Source organism: Panthera pardus, unplaced genomic scaffold (assembly GCF_024362965.1).
Source record: "Panthera pardus isolate Hobbes unplaced genomic scaffold, ASM2436296v1 HiC_scaffold_13, whole genome shotgun sequence".
NCBI lineage: Eukaryota > Metazoa > Chordata > Mammalia > Carnivora > Felidae > Panthera > Panthera pardus.
In genome coordinates this window covers 58,803,519-58,819,312 of record NW_026526688.1, presented here as the reverse complement: position 1 = coordinate 58,819,312, position 15,794 = coordinate 58,803,519, and the positions used below count along the sequence as shown (strand labels likewise).

General features: G+C 37.3%; 1 long non-coding RNA gene across 1 annotated transcript in view; it reads left to right on the top strand.

Annotated features, from left to right (window-relative positions):
• Window positions 1-15,794, top strand: part of LOC109262428 (uncharacterized) — a 203,686-nt gene that overhangs the window by 44,443 nt on the left and 143,449 nt on the right. The window contains exon 2 of the long non-coding RNA XR_002077777.2: window positions 12,287-12,366. This is a non-coding gene — a long non-coding RNA (uncharacterized LOC109262428). The remainder of the gene's footprint in view (window positions 1-12,286; window positions 12,367-15,794) is intronic.

Sequence of the window (15,794 nt, the reverse complement as noted above, 5' to 3'; positions counted from 1 at the left end):
ATCCCCTTCTCAGATACATGATTTGCAAATATTTTCTTTCTCAGTAGGTTGCCTTTTTTATTTTGTTGATGGTTTCCTTTCCTGTGCAGAAGCTTTTTAGTTTGATGTAGTCCCAGTTGTTTATTTTTGCTTTTGGTCAAATCCAAGAAATCGCTACCAAGCCAGATATCAAAGAGTTTACCTCTTATTTCTTCTAGGAGTTTATGGTCAGGTCTTACAGTCAGGTCTTAATCCTTTTGAGTTAATTTTTGTGTATAGTATAAGATAGCGCATCAGTTTCTTTCTTTTACTTGTGTCTCTGTTCAGTTTTTTCAGCACCATTTATTGAGGAGACTCTTCTTTCCCCATTGAATATTATTGGGTTCTTGTTCATAAATTAATTGACCATATATATGGGTTTATTTCTTGGCTTTCTAGTCTATTCTATTGATCTGTGTGTCTATATGCCTATACCATATTCCCAATTACTATAGCTTTGTAATATAGTTTGAAATCAGGGAACCTTATGCCCCCAGCTTTGTTCTTCTTTCTCAAGATTGCTTTGGCTATTCAAAGTCTTTTGTGGTTTCCTACAAATTCTAGGATAATTTGTTCTATTTCTGTGAAAAATGCCATTGGAATTTTGACAGGGATTGCATTGAATCTGTGGTTGTTTTGCAGTACGGATATATTAACAATATTAGTTCTTTCCATCCATGAGCATGTAATGTCTTTCTATTTATTTGTGTCTTCTTTGATTTCTTTTATTAATACATTCTAGTTTTCACTGTACAGGCCTTTCACCTCCTTGGTTAAATGTTTTTATAGCTATTTTATTCTTTTTGATGTAATTGTAAGTTTTCTTAGTTTCTCTTTCTGATAGTTTGTTATTACTGTAAAGAGATCCAACAGATTTTTGTATATTGGTTTTGTATCCTGAAATTTTACTGGATTTTTTTTTTGTTCTAACAGTTTTTTTGGTGGAGTCTTTAGGGTTTTCTGGATATGATATCATGTCATCTGCAAACAGTGACAGTTTTACTTCTTCCTTCCCAATTTGGATGGCTTTTATTTCTTTTTCTTGCCTAACTGCTCTGGCTAGGATTTCTGATGCTACACTGAATAAAAGTGGTAAGAGTGGGCATCCTTATCTTGTCCCTGATCTTAGAGAAAAAGCTTTTGGTTTTTCACCATTAAGTATGATGTTAGCTATGGGCTTGTCAAAGGTGGCCTATATTATGTGGAGGTACATTCCCTCCATACCACTTTGTTGAGAATTTTTATGACAAATGGATGTTGAATTTTGTCAAATGCATTTTCTGCATCTATTGAGATGATCATTTGATTTTTATCCTTTATTTGGTTAATTTGGTTTATCACATTGGTTAGTTTTGTGGATGTTGAACCATTTTTGCATCTCTGGTATAACTCCCACTTGATCATGGTGTATTATCATTTAATGTAGTGTTGGATTTGATTTGCTAATATTTTCTTAAGCATTTTTGCACCTATGTTCATTAGGGATATTGGCCTGTTTTCTTTTCCTGTGGTATTTTTGTCTGGTTTTGTTATTAGGGTAATGCTGGCTGAAAAACAAACTTCTATTGTGTTAAATCATGAAAATATGTTTTTTTTCCTAACAATTTTTGCAAATAAAGTAGGAAACCACAGACAAGATGATTAGCTAGAAGTTTCTTAAGGGAGAATTATCCCTCTTTCTTTGAAGAAACTCACAAAGACTTAAGGGATGTAGTAAGATAAAATCACTTAAAAATAAGTAAGAAAGAGTAGAGAAAAAAACAAGGTAGGAAAGTAAGATAGAATAAATGTAGTATCCAAAAGATTAGGTAATAGGGGCAGATAGAGTGGTTGCAGTAGGAACGGAGAAGAAAGAAATGGAGTGAATTCATGGCTGTTCATAAGAAAGAATGGAAGAATGAGTGGTGTCTTATATACGTAAGTCAAAGATGACACCATGGTTCTAGGTTGGAGTGTGAGCAGTTTTAGTGGGATATATGCAGTGAAATAGATGTTTTTAGCATATACTCCACTCAGACTGCTTTGGTGGAGTGAATCAAGTTCTCTTTTTGGTTAAATCCTATTTAAACTATTGGACACTATTTAAAATCTTTCGGCAAAATTTACATGCTGTTTCTATCTTAATTCTCTCTTGATACCACTTTTTTCTGTTTTGATTTTTAATCCTACCCTGCTCAGCATCCTTCAGAGGTTCCTCTTTCTCTACTGCTACTTAACTGTGGGTGTTTTCCCAGATTTGGACTTTGGTCCATTTCTTATTATTCCATCCCACAAGGGGTTGTGTGCGTGTATGTGTATATGTATATATATGTGTGTGTGTGTGTATATATATATATATATATATATATATATATATATTTTTTTTTTTTTTTTTTTTTTTTTTTTTTTTTTTGTAAAGGACCAGATGGTAAATATCTTAGGCTTTGTGGGCCATATGGTCTCTGTTTCAATAACTCAACTTTGCTGTTGTAGTGTGAAAGCAGCCATAGATACTATGTAAACAAATGATCATGACTATATTTTTATAAAAATGTATTTACAAAATAGGCAGTGGGCCAGATTTGATCCAAGAATCCAAATTTGATAACCCCAAATTTATACTGTCTTGTTGGTAAGATGTCAACTCCTATAACTTCAAATACCATCCATGTGATAATGGCTCCCATATATATTTCCTTAGCACAAATTTATCTCCTAAACCCCAGAATACTATGTTCTACTTCTTACTAGACACCTGAATCTGGAAACCCTTATTTTTAGTTTGGAACACATACCTGTTTCCCTCACACTCCTCAATGAAGCAATATGTATTCTTTTTCCTGAATTCAGAATCACACTGAATCATTCCCTCACCAGCTAGTCCAAACAGAGACCTGTGATTTATCCATCATTTCTTCTCAGTCTAATTCAACAACTTCCTCTTTTTTTTTTTTTTTTTTTTTACTTGAGAGCGAGAGAGAGCAGGGGAGAGGGGCAGAGGGAGAGAGAGAGAGAGAGAGAGAGAGAGAGAGAGAATCTTAAGCAGGCTCCACAACCAGCATGGAGCCCAACTCTGGGATCATGACATGAGCCGAAATCAAGCGTTGGATGCTCAACTGATTGAGCCAAATTCCCTCAACAACTTCCTCTTTGACCTCAACCCTGCTCTCCATTCTTGCTCCTTGAAACCTATTCCTCAGTCTGCTTCCAGAGTCATCTTTCTAACACATAATATGATTAAGTTCCTCCAATATGTAAAATTTTCAGTGAAGCGGGGCACCTGGTTGGCTCAGTTGGTTGAGTGTTCAACTTCTGCTCAGGTCATAATCTCATGCTCTGTGGGTTTGAGCCCCGTGTTAGGCTCTGTGCTGACAGCTTGGAGCCTGGAGTCTGCTTCAGATTTTGTTTCTTCCTCTCTCTCTGCCCCTCCCCTACTCTCTCCCTGTCAAAAATAAATAAACATTAAAAAAAATTTTTCAGAGAAACCTTAGAATAAACTCCAAACTCCTTGGCATGGCTTTCAAGACCCTCCATCATCCAGCCCCTGCTTACTTTTGTAGCCTTACTTCAAGTTGTCATCTTGCAGCCCACACTATAGCCACAGTGAAATATGGGGAAGATCTCAAATCTTTCAACTATACGTTGTGCTATCATGTTTAGGCCTTTGCACATGCTGCCTTCTGTGCCAGGAACACCTGCCTTCATATGCCAATGACCCAGACTAATTTTCCTGTAACCACTCCCACTCCTTTCTCTGGTATCCATTCTCATCAATATCCAGCCTTGAGTTTTCTTCTGGAAGATTTCCATGGACCCTTAAGGGCAGATCCAGGTTTTATGGGGCATGAAACTTACACAATGTCAGGATTCCTCTTTATGATCAAGAATACAAAAACATCTTTTTTTTTTTTTTCAAAATTTACAAAAATGTATGACCATATGAATATATTAGCATGTGAGTATTTTGCCTTTACCTCTCCTGCTATGGGCTTCACCTATATGTTCTCATCAATTCCCTGGACATGTCACCTTCACAACTCCTGTCAGACAGCACTGAATACACGGTCTGTTCATTTCTCTGTGCTCCATGCTAAACTATAAACTCCTCAAGAACTAGTATGATGTGCCCAGCACATAATAGGTTTTTAATAATTGTTAGTATAGTAAGTGAAAGTGTCAATGAATGCATGCAGGGTATACAAAGATAGGTGGAATCCTGCCTTGACTTCCAAGTTGTTTATAATGCAGTAGTGAAGAGAAGGTCATTATCAAGGAGATGAGTTGTAGAATACATAGTTGTTCAGAGTTTAATGTAAAATCCTTTGCCTATTAAAAAATACTCAAAGTGTATTGAATTCACATTCTAAGTTTCCTTTTGATTACCACAGACATTCAAGAAAATGCTCTAGTTACTGTAAGTCTGATTTATTTTATTGCATCAATATACTCAAAATATCATTATGCTTTTTCATGATTACATCTGAATATGGAGAAAGAGGTGAGAAGTGCTAACATCTGGCCAGGAGACCTAGTCACAAAATGTAAATATAGCATATATTAAAAGACAAAGACAATATGTTTGACGGATTATAAACTGACGGGCTTGAAAAGGGAAAGTGAAGAGAAAAACTTTCAGCTATGAGTCTTACTTTTTCTCAACCAATATGACATTATAAAATAAATGATTTAAATGTGAAATGCTGATAACACTGAAGCATTGCAACTATAATTAAATTATGTACTGTATATTATTGGATCAGGAAATGTCTCTAATGTCAAATGACAAATGGCATGCTCTGTGGCTTTCAGATATGAAGTGCATTTTATAAATCAGGAATTATTAGAAATTCTTTGGGTAAGTTAGTAAACCTAATAAAACCTGGGATTCTTGAGCTGAATCTCTCATCTCTTCCCTATATACATACTCTCAAGAAAGTTTATGGTTTTAAAACCTATTAATATGCTAACAACTCACATACTAATACTTCTTGGCCTGACTTCTTTACTGGATTCCCAATTGTCTTTAGACTGTGGATACCCTTTAGACTACTTAACATGTCCACTTGCATAGCTAAGAGGCATTTCAAACTTAATATATCCTATACAGAACCTCTGATTTCCCCCCACTCTACCCCTTTTCAGGAGATGGCACCACTTCCATCGATTACACTAGCACCAAACCAAGGAAGAGATCCTTTGTTTCTTTCATTCTCTCATTCCCCAAAGTCAATCCATCATAAAATCCTATTAGTTCTGTCTTCAAAATATACCTCATATCTTCATGCAATCAACTCCTGATTAGATTTTTGCAACAACTTACTAACTGATGTTTTCACTCTTGTTCCTATAATTCATTCTCTATATAACAGAGTAATCTGTTTTAAAAATTAAAGTATAGTTGACACACAATGTGACATTATTTTCAGGTGTACAACATAATGATTCAATATGTTATGTATTATGCTATGTTCTCCACAAGTGTAGCTACCATGTGCCACCATACAACACTATTAAAATACCATTGACTATATTCGCTATGCTGTACCTTTAATCCCTACAATTTATCCATTCGATAACTGGAAGCCTGTACCTCCCACTCCCCTTTACCCATTTTGTCTATCTCCCTATTCCCCTTCCCTCTGGAAACCATCAGTTTTTTCAGAGTAATCTTTTTGTTTAACTTTATTTAGCTTTTAAAAAACATTTCAAATATTTATTTATTTACTTATTTATATTTAAATCCAAGTTATTTAACATACAGTGTAGTTTTGGTTTCAGGAGTAGAACTCAGGGACTCATTACTTAGATATAACACCCACTGCTCATCCCAAGTGCCCTCCTTACTGGCCATCACTCATTTAGCCTATCTCCCCATGCACCTCCCCTCCAGTAACCCTCAGTTTGTTCTCTGTATTGAAGAGTCTCTTATGGTTTGCCTCCCTCTCTGTTTTTATCTTATTTTTCCTTCCCTTCCCGTATGTTCATCTGTTTTGTTTCTTAAATTCCATATCTGAGTGAAATCATATGGTATTCATCTTTCTCTGAATGATGTAGTTGGCTTAGTATAATACACTGTAGCTCCATCCATTGCAAATGGCAAGATTTCATTCTTTTTGATGGATGAGTAATATTCCATTGTATATATATACCACTTCTTTGTGCATTCATTAGTCGATGGACATTTGGGCTCTCTACATAATTTGGCTATTGTTGATAATGCTGCTATAAACATTGGGGTGCATGTGCCCCTTTAAATCAGTATTTTGATATCCTTTGGGTAAAAATGCCTAGCAGTGCAATTGCTGGATCGTAGGGTAATTCTATTTTTAATTTTTTGAGGAGGCTCCATACTGTTTTCCATAGTGGCTGCACTCACCACAGTTCCACAGTTTGCATTCCCACCAGCAGCATAAGAGGGTTCCCCTTTTTCCACATCCTCACCAACATCTGTTGGTTCCTGTGTTAATTTTAGCCATTCTGACAGGTGTGAGGTGGTATCTCACTGTGGTTTTGATATGTATTTCCCTGATGATAAGTGATATCGAGTATCTTTTCATGTGTCTGTTAGCTATCTGTATGTCATCTTTAGAAAAATGTCTATTCATGTCTTCTGCCCATTTCTTCACTGGATTATCTGGTTTTTTTTGGGGGGGGGGTTGAGCTTGATAAATTCTTTATGTATATTGGATATTAACCTTTTATCAGATATGTCATTGGCATATATCTTCTCCCATTCCATAGGTTGCCTTTTGGTTTGGTGATTGTTTTCTCTGCTGTGCAGAAGATTTTTATCTTGATGAGGTCCCAATAGTTCATTTTTGCTTTTTGTTTCCCTTGCCTCTGGAGACGTGTCTGATAAGAAGTTGCTATGGCTGGTGTCAAAGGGGTTACTGCCTGTGTTCTCTAGGATTTTGATAGTTTCCTGTCTCACATTTAGGTCTTTCATCCATTTTGAGTTTGTCTTTGTGTATGATGTAAGAAACTGGTCCAGTTTCATTCTTCTACACATTGCTTTCCAGTTTTCCCAATACCATTTGTTGAAGACACCGTCTTTTTTCCACATTGGATATTCTTTCCTACTTTGTTGAAGATCAATTGACCACAGAGTAATCTTTTAAAAGTTTAAATCATATCATGTCCCTTCTCTCCTGATAAAAATTTTCCAATGGCTTCCCATCACAAACTTCCTACATGAGCTGGCTCTCGCCCACCTCTCTGACTACATCTCCTTCCTCTCTCCCCTGCCCTTTTTCACTACATTCCCACCACATGAGTCACACCAAGCCATCTCAGCCTTAAGGCTTTTGCTTTTGCAGTGTTCTATTCTCCATATCTTCACATTTTTGGCTCTTATTCTTTAATAAATAATAAGAACAAAATGAATGTCACCATGTCAGAAAGGTCTTTCCTTGTTATCCTAAGTAATTTCAACCATATCATCTCTTTTTGTTTTTTGCAAGCATTTACCACTAATTGAAATTATTATGTTCATTTATTTGTTTCCTAGTTTAATGCCTAACAATCCCCACTGAACTGTAAGCTCCAGAGGATAAGATCTTTGCCTATAGCCAATGCCTGAAATAGTGCTTGGCTCGCAGTAGGCTCTCATTAAAATTGTTTGTTGAGTGAATAAATGAATGCCTGAAGAACAAATGAATGAATGAATGAAGTGCCTAGCCTATGCATAATCTTTGTACCAGGGTTTGGCTTTTTATTCAAATGGATAGAATGATCATTTATGCCATCTGTGTGTCTGTGGGAGGAGCAGCTTGGTAGAGTGGGGAAGAAAGGAGCTCTGGAAGACAGACCTGGGTTCTGAGATTTGGTTCTGTCTCTCTCTCTCTCTATCTCTATCTCTATCTTATCTATCTCTGTGTGTGTGTGTGTGTGTGTGTGTGTACACACATTGTGCAGAATAATGATTAATTCCTTAAAGGATAACTTTCTAGCATGAAACAGAGTCCTTAACAGTTTTATTTTATTGATATTAATTAGTATTAATAGGGTAGATTTATAGAGCTCACATAAAAAAATGATCTCCTCTTAGAGATTTAACCCTGGGGGATAAGAACCAACAAGCTTGCCTTTCAAGAAGTCCCTGAAGTTTGTGATTAACAAATAGGTCAAGGAGGAAGGCATCGAGGGACACTTTCAAAGCACTCTTAAATCCCTCAAATGTCAATCAATAAATGGAATCCTCCAAATGAGGCCATTTCCACTTAGAAGCCTGTTGTACATTTGCAATATTTTTCTTTCCCTTTTCTCCCAGAAGAGCTAATGAGATGTATTTCTTCAGCAGCAGCTCTCAGGCAAGCCTGTTAGTGACTTTTAATTAAGATCAGTTTATTCTGCTCCATATTTTGAGAGTTTTTCTTTTGGCATTTGATAGGTAGGCTAAATTACAAAATTAGAATTTTACTTTGTAAGGTATCTTGATATTATTTTGTTCAAGCTCCCTTGTGCATCTTTCTCATAGATATGAAAATTATACTGTCAATTTTTAATACCATTTTCAAGTCTTAGAAGGATTATATATTTTGCATACTTATATGCCTTGCCTACCAACATTGTAGACTGTGAGCTCTTTGAGGGCAGGGACTGTCTCATTTATTTTATATGCTCAGTATCTGGCATGGCACTCACGATAAATGTTTGAAAAATGAATCATTCCTAATATAGTAACTTTGGTAATTAGACAAGTTATTGAACACATAATTGTTTACAATAAAAAATGTATAAAGTCATAGATAACCAAAAATAACAGGCAACTAAAAATGGTTTTATCAGGTTTGGGGAATTAATAGAGGCCAATATAAGTATATGCTTTTTCACAGAACTTCAGGTTTCCTATACTATATTACTAACTTAATATTTCTATTGGTGACCCCTGTTTAATTGCACAGTAAGAATATTTCTAAATTTCCTCAGCTAATACACAGAGCAGAAAATCAATTTTATGACTAACATTTGACTGAAAAGAGAAATCAGAGTATAAATAATTATTACCATATAATTCACTTCACCTTCTAAAGAATTCAGTTTGGAAGATATTGTTATATCTCCTTATTCTATACCTGGAGACTTCCATTATATATTTCCATATTATGTATAATATGGTTATGTACCACCATATTATTTGTGATGAAACTAATGGTACAGAGAGGTTTAATAACTTGCACAAAGCCACACAACTAGGTAATTGGCAAAGGCAGAACTCCAAACTAGATCTGACTTTCTGCACTAAACTTTGGTGGTTCTGCCCAGTCAGAGAGCTGAAAGGGATTTGAAGATGACTTAGTCATATGACTTCATGAGGACCCTGGGGCTAGAGAGACTGTGACATAGCTCTCAGTCACACACAGCTGGTTGGTGGCAGAATTGGAGCCAGAGCTGGCCGTCTTCTGACCATGGAGCGTTAATGCCTCATGAGGTTGAATGAGGCCAGAACTAAGGAAATGGGAATGTAGGACCCAGAAATGATGTGGGAAAATCGTCCATACTTTATTAGCAGTATTAGCAGCAAAGGAGATGCAATCAGATTTGCATTTTATTTTATTTTAGTTTTTAGATTTGCATTTTGGAAACATCTCTCTAGCATGGCATAAAGAATGGATTGAAAGGAGCAAACAGGTGAGAAATGATAGGGCATATCCTAAGACAGTGTCATGGGGGCAAAGCTAAAAGGGATGGATTAATGAGGTATTTTAATATATTCTTTCAACGAGTGGAGAACAGAATTGGTGGCTTAAGGCAGACCTGGGATTAAAAATTGGATTTTCCTAGCCTGTGAATAGCAGCAATTTCAGTGGCACTTTTTTACACTTTACTGCTGTGTTTTATTTAATTTTGTCTTCTCAGATGGATGGGAAGCTCCATCCATCTTGCTCATGATTATAGCTTTTGTGCTTAACACAATCCTTGACACACAGTAAGCACTTAAATACTGTTCAGTGAATTAAACGAATATTTCAGCCTTCTGAGATATTTCAGGAATGAGGCAGTGTCTTAATGGATATTTAACAATTTAGTGGTAAAGCTTTATCCTTCAGCTTGATGGTACCTAAAAATATAATATTCAAGTTCAGTGTCACAAACAGTAAAGTGAGTATAAATTTTCTTTTTCCATGATGATTCTTACATATTCAGTTGCTCGGTCACTTTCATTTTCATGGGTTATTAGATCCTTGAGAGTAGCAAAATGCTGTATTTGTCAGATAACAAGGTAATGCCACTCCACCAAGACTATTCCCAACCTCCCAGTTAAGAATGGGAAATCATGGGGGAACCTGGGTGGCTCAGTCATTTAGGCATCTAACTTTGTCTCAGGTGATGATCACATGGTTCATGAGTTTGAGCCCCAGGTGGGGCTCTGTGCTAACAGCTCAGAGCCTGGAACCTGCTTTGGATTCTGTGTCTCCCTCGCTTTCTGCCCCCCCCCCCCCCCACTCAAGCTCTGTCTGTCTGTCTCTCTCTCAAAAATAAACATTAAAAAAATAAAAAAAAACACATTTAAATAATAAAAAAAGAATTGGAGGTCCTATAATCCCACTAGTCATGAAAGATGTAAAGAAATGTTTTTGCAGCCTGCAGACTTAAGCCTTATTTTTAGAATAATTCTAAGGAGCAGAGAGTTAAACCTTTAGGTTTCATAGAAAGTATTCAGCAATTCTGGGCAATGCAAAAGAAGTATAGAGGAAGAAATGGTCCTTGTTCTCAGGTACAATATTAATAGGTTCTTATCTGGAATATATTTTTTGCTATTAGGAGATCTGTGTTCTGAAAACAGATCAAATGATGCTGGCAAGAATAATTTAGTAGATGAAAATAAGGGAAAGAGCAAGAAGTATTGATCAAAGAGAAAGTGTTACAAATAAAAGGCTTTTTCCCTGAATGATAATAATAAAAAAAGATGGCATTTGACTGAGCAACTAACAGATAATCTGGACTACTAGCAAACCTCTGATTTTTCCAGCGCATTAGATACTTAAATTGATCGTGGGAAAACGTTGTTATTTGCACACTTATGATAACTGTTCTTTATTACATGCTCAAAAATATTTTAGACATTGCAGCTATTACAGAAAATTTATTATACCTCTTTGATTCAAGGCAAGAACAGGCATATTTTATTTTTTGAGACATTACAAAGAGCAGTAAAAGTAATATAAATATACTGCAGTGAATCAGAAGAATGGAAGTAAGTATAGAATTAGGGAATCTACTTTGTGTCCCTAACATTAATTAGGACTGACTGCATCCATACTGTCTCAGATTGAAGAGCACCAGTATTATGTTTAAAGACTTTAAAGGGAAAACACTGCCCTGTTTCCACAGTGTTTTCAGTTTAAATAAAATTGAGGGAATTATATGAACCAGTTAGAGCTCACATGGCTAAAGTATGAGGTATCCTCAGGCTTTATCATGGTACCTCCCTGTCTTAGTCCAGTTGGGCTGCTGTAACATTTTCATACACTGGGTGGCTTATAAACAACAGAAATTAATTTCTCACAATTCTGGAGGCTGGGAAGTTCAAGATCAAAGTGCCAGTAGATTCAGTGTCTGGTGAGAGCTCGCTGTGTTCTAACATGGTAGAGAGAGGTGGAAAGCTCTCTGGGGCCTCTTCTACAACGGCACTAATCTCATTCATGAGGGCTCCGCTTCATGACTCAGTCACCTCCTGAAGGTTCTACTTCCAAATACTATTATACTGGGAATTAGGTTTTAACATATGAAATTTGAGGGGACTCAAACATTCAGTTTGTGGCAGTCCCGTAATGAAGAAGGATGTGTGTGACTCTGCATGTGTGTGTGTATGTGTGTGTCTTATGCGTGTGTGTTTAACTGAGACCAATGCTCCTGTACAGGAACATGAGTAACTGAGAGCTGACTATATTATGATTACTAGCATTACATCATTACATTATGATTACCATTAACAAAGGCTGAAATCATAACAAGGACTTGGGATTCTCTAAAATGACTAAATTAAAATTGCCCATATGGTGAGGATGCATAAATATCTTTTATAGGCAGAATAGCTGGCTGTCTCTATGGGTTTGATACCATTCGGTGCAGTTAACGTGTGGTATCCCATGCAGATCTTACAAGAGCCCTAATGAAGTTGCTATCACCTGCCTATTGCAAATTAAAAAAAAGAAAACTGAGGGAAGGGTAAGTTAAATCCCTTGCCTGAAATACACTATTTGTTAGAGTCAAGCCAGGTTTGAACCAGGATGGACTTGCCTTAGAGTTTTAAGGTTTTGAAACACTATTATTCTCTACCTCCTAGGAACTTTTTGATGAATTACACCAAAGAACGTTTGTGTAACAATGGTGTGTAGAGCACTGGAAAGGCGTCATGATAATTTGGTTAGTGTCCTAGGATCCAGCAATAACTCTTGAAGGCTAGCTAGGGGGGTACTTCACTGATTTTGAGCACATTTCTAGAACTGACAGCACATGAGGAAGACGTCAGCCATGAGGAAGCCTATAGAGTTTGAGGAGAGGCATAGAGCCACTTTCAGTGTCTTTATTGGTAATGAGATACAATATGTTTTTTAAAAATTTTTTTTAACATTTATTTATTTTTGAGACAGAGAGAGAGAGAGCATGAACAGGGGAGGGTCAGAGAAAGAGGGAGACACAGAATCTGAAACAGGCTCCTGGCTCTGCACAGAGCCCGATGCGGGGCTCGAACCCACAGACTGTGAGATCATGACCTGAGCCGAAGTCAGACACTTAACCGACTGAGACACCCAGGCGCTCCAACAATATGTTTTAATAATCATGAGCACGGTAGGGGAACAAGACTTCACCAAAACAACTGTTTATATTTTTTTCTTAGTTTAGAAAATGTATTTTATAACATGAAAGATTTAGTTGACTTTGCTAATTTAGCTGTAAATTTTCTCCTTTTTAATTTTATTTTTAATTTTTTAAAATTTACATCCAAATTAGTTAGCATATAGTGCAACAATGATTTCAGGAGTAGATTCCTTAGTGTCCCTTACCCATTTAGCCCATCCCCCCCTCCCACAGCCCCTCCCATAACCCTCAAAACGTTTGTTCTCCATATTTATGAGTCTCTTCTGTTTTGTCCCCCTTTCTGTTTTTATATTATTTTTGTTTCCCTCCCCTTATGTTCATCTGTTTTGTCTCTTAAAGTCCTCATATGAGTGAAGTCATATGATTTTTGTCTTTCTCTAACTTCACTTAGCATAATACCCTCCAGTTCCATCCACATAGTTGCAAATGGCAAGATTTCATTCTTTTTGATTGCCGAGTAATACTCCATGGTATGTATATATACACCACATCTTCTTTATCCATTCATCCATCGATGGACATTTGGGCTCTTTCCATACTTGGCTATTGATGATAGTGCTGCTATAAACATGGGGGTGCATGTGTCCCTTCGAAACAGCACACCTGTATCCCGTGGATAAATGCCTAGTAGTGCAATTGCTGGGTCGTAGGGTAGTTCTATTATTAGTTTTTTGAGGCACCTCCATACTGTTTTCCAGAGTGGCTGCACCAGCTTGCATTCCCATAGCTGTAAATTTTCAATATGATCACTATGTCATTTATGTTGTACCTCGACTAAGGAAGGTGTTTTTCTAGTTTTTAGTTTTGTAAAAACAACATATTTCATTCATCATTTTAGATACTTTGGCATTTTTACTCCTCTTTTCTGTTCTTTAAACTTTTTGAGATTGGTCTTAAAGAAAGGTAATTTATGTCTTAAAATTATCATTTGAATAATCAGTATCTCAGTTGTGAAGTAATAGCCAAGCTGGAGTTCTCCATTTACCTAGCCACCAGGTTTCCACAGGTGTAGTTGAGCCCTACAGCTCCATCCCCACTACCCACACCATCCTGGAGCACTCTGATCGTGCCTTCACAGTAGACAATGAGGCCATCTATGACATCTGTTGTAGAAATATTGACCACCCAACCTATACTAACCTGAATAGGTTGATAGGTCAAATTGTGCCCTCTATCACTGCTTCCCTCAGATTTGATGGAGCCCTGAATGTTGATCTGACAGGATTTCAGATCAATCTGGTACCCTATTCTCACATCCAGTTTCCTCTGGCCACATATGCCCTACTATCTCTGCTGAGAAAGCCTACCATGAACAACTTTCTGTAATAGAGATCAATGCATTCTTAGAGGCAGCCAACCGGATGGTGAAGTATGACCCTCACCATGGTAAATACTTGGTTTGCTCCCTGTTGTACTGTGGTGATGTGGTTCCTAAATATGTCAATGCTGGCATTGCCACTATCAAGACTAAGTGTACCCTCCAGTTTGTGGACTGGTGCCCCACTGGCTTCAGTGTTGGCATTAATTACCAGCCTCCCACTGTGGTACCTGGTGGAGACCTTGCCACAGTACAGTGAGCTGTGTGCGTTGCTGAGCAACACCACAGCCATTTCTGAGGTCTGGGCTCTCATGGACCACAAGTTTGACCTGATATATGCCAAGCGTGCCTTCGTTCACTGGTATGTGGGTGAGGGCATGGAGGAAGGAGAGTTTTCTGAGGCCTGTGAGGACATGGCTGCCCTTGCGAAGGATTATGAGGACGTTGGTGTGGATTCTGTTGAAGGAGAGGGCAAGGAAGAAGGAGAGGAATACTAAAGTTAATAAAAGGACAAAGGTGTTACTTTTACAGAGAAGCTTATTCTGTTTTAAACATTGAAAAGTTGTGATCTGACCAGTTAATTTGTATGTAGCAATGTATATTCTCACATACAATTACTGACCTGTGCTTTAAACACAGTACTTTGTTATAGACCCAAGCTGTCCATTTCTCTGATGAGTTTGAATACAGTATTCCCTGTCATAAATGAGAAAAAAAAAAAGAGAGAGATGCCCTTTTTGTAAGCTATCTTCTGGGTCTGACATCTAAAGCACTTTGCAAAAATAACAAATATCTTACCATTTATGGTCCCTGAAAATGGTTTTCAATTAGTTAACAACATATTCTGGCTAATATTTACTCCATGTTTTAAGTATGGTATAATATTTCTAACTGTAACAATACTAATAGAGTATTAGCTAATATTTTATTGATAGTTTATATTTCTGTTCAAGGAATCTTACCTTTTCTGATGTTTCCTTCTATGTGGAGGAAACTCCACTCATTATAAAACTTCTAGCTCTTTCCATCCTCTCATTAGTGTCTCCCCAGGGAAGAAGAATGATTTAATCTGTTTGGTGAGTTTAGAAGGAGAAATTGGGCACATGTAACTCAGCTTCTTCCTCTCCCCCTTCCTCAGGGAAGAAAGCTGCCTGCTGGGAGCCAACATTCTCCTCAGCTTTTCCATGCCATCAGGACAGGCTTGAGGTGATGTAGTTTTGTCTGTGATTGGACTGGTGAGTGTCTCACTCTAGGATTTGGTATTAGGAAGTCTGTCTGCCTGCAGATGTAATCTTTGTCCATCAACCTAGGCTCTGTCAGTAAAACATGGAATATTTTGACAAAAGCTGACTCTTTGCCTCATTTCTCAATTGGTTCAGAACTCAGGGTGATAGAGAGGTCCCAGTTGTCGGACCACCTCACAGCCCCAAACATCTCTGTGTCAGTGGGCCAAATCTTAGGACATTAACAAGAAGTGCAGTTTGTGAGAACAAACTATATGTGAGGATTGAGGTTTCTAGCTTGGTGTGTGCCTTTAGCCTTGGTGACTCTGTAGGTGCTGAACATGTTTGATTTTCACCATGGTGAGTCGCTGAAACTTGACGCAGCTTTGTCCCCCGTCAAGAGGCCACTTATACAGGTGATCATGTTTCTG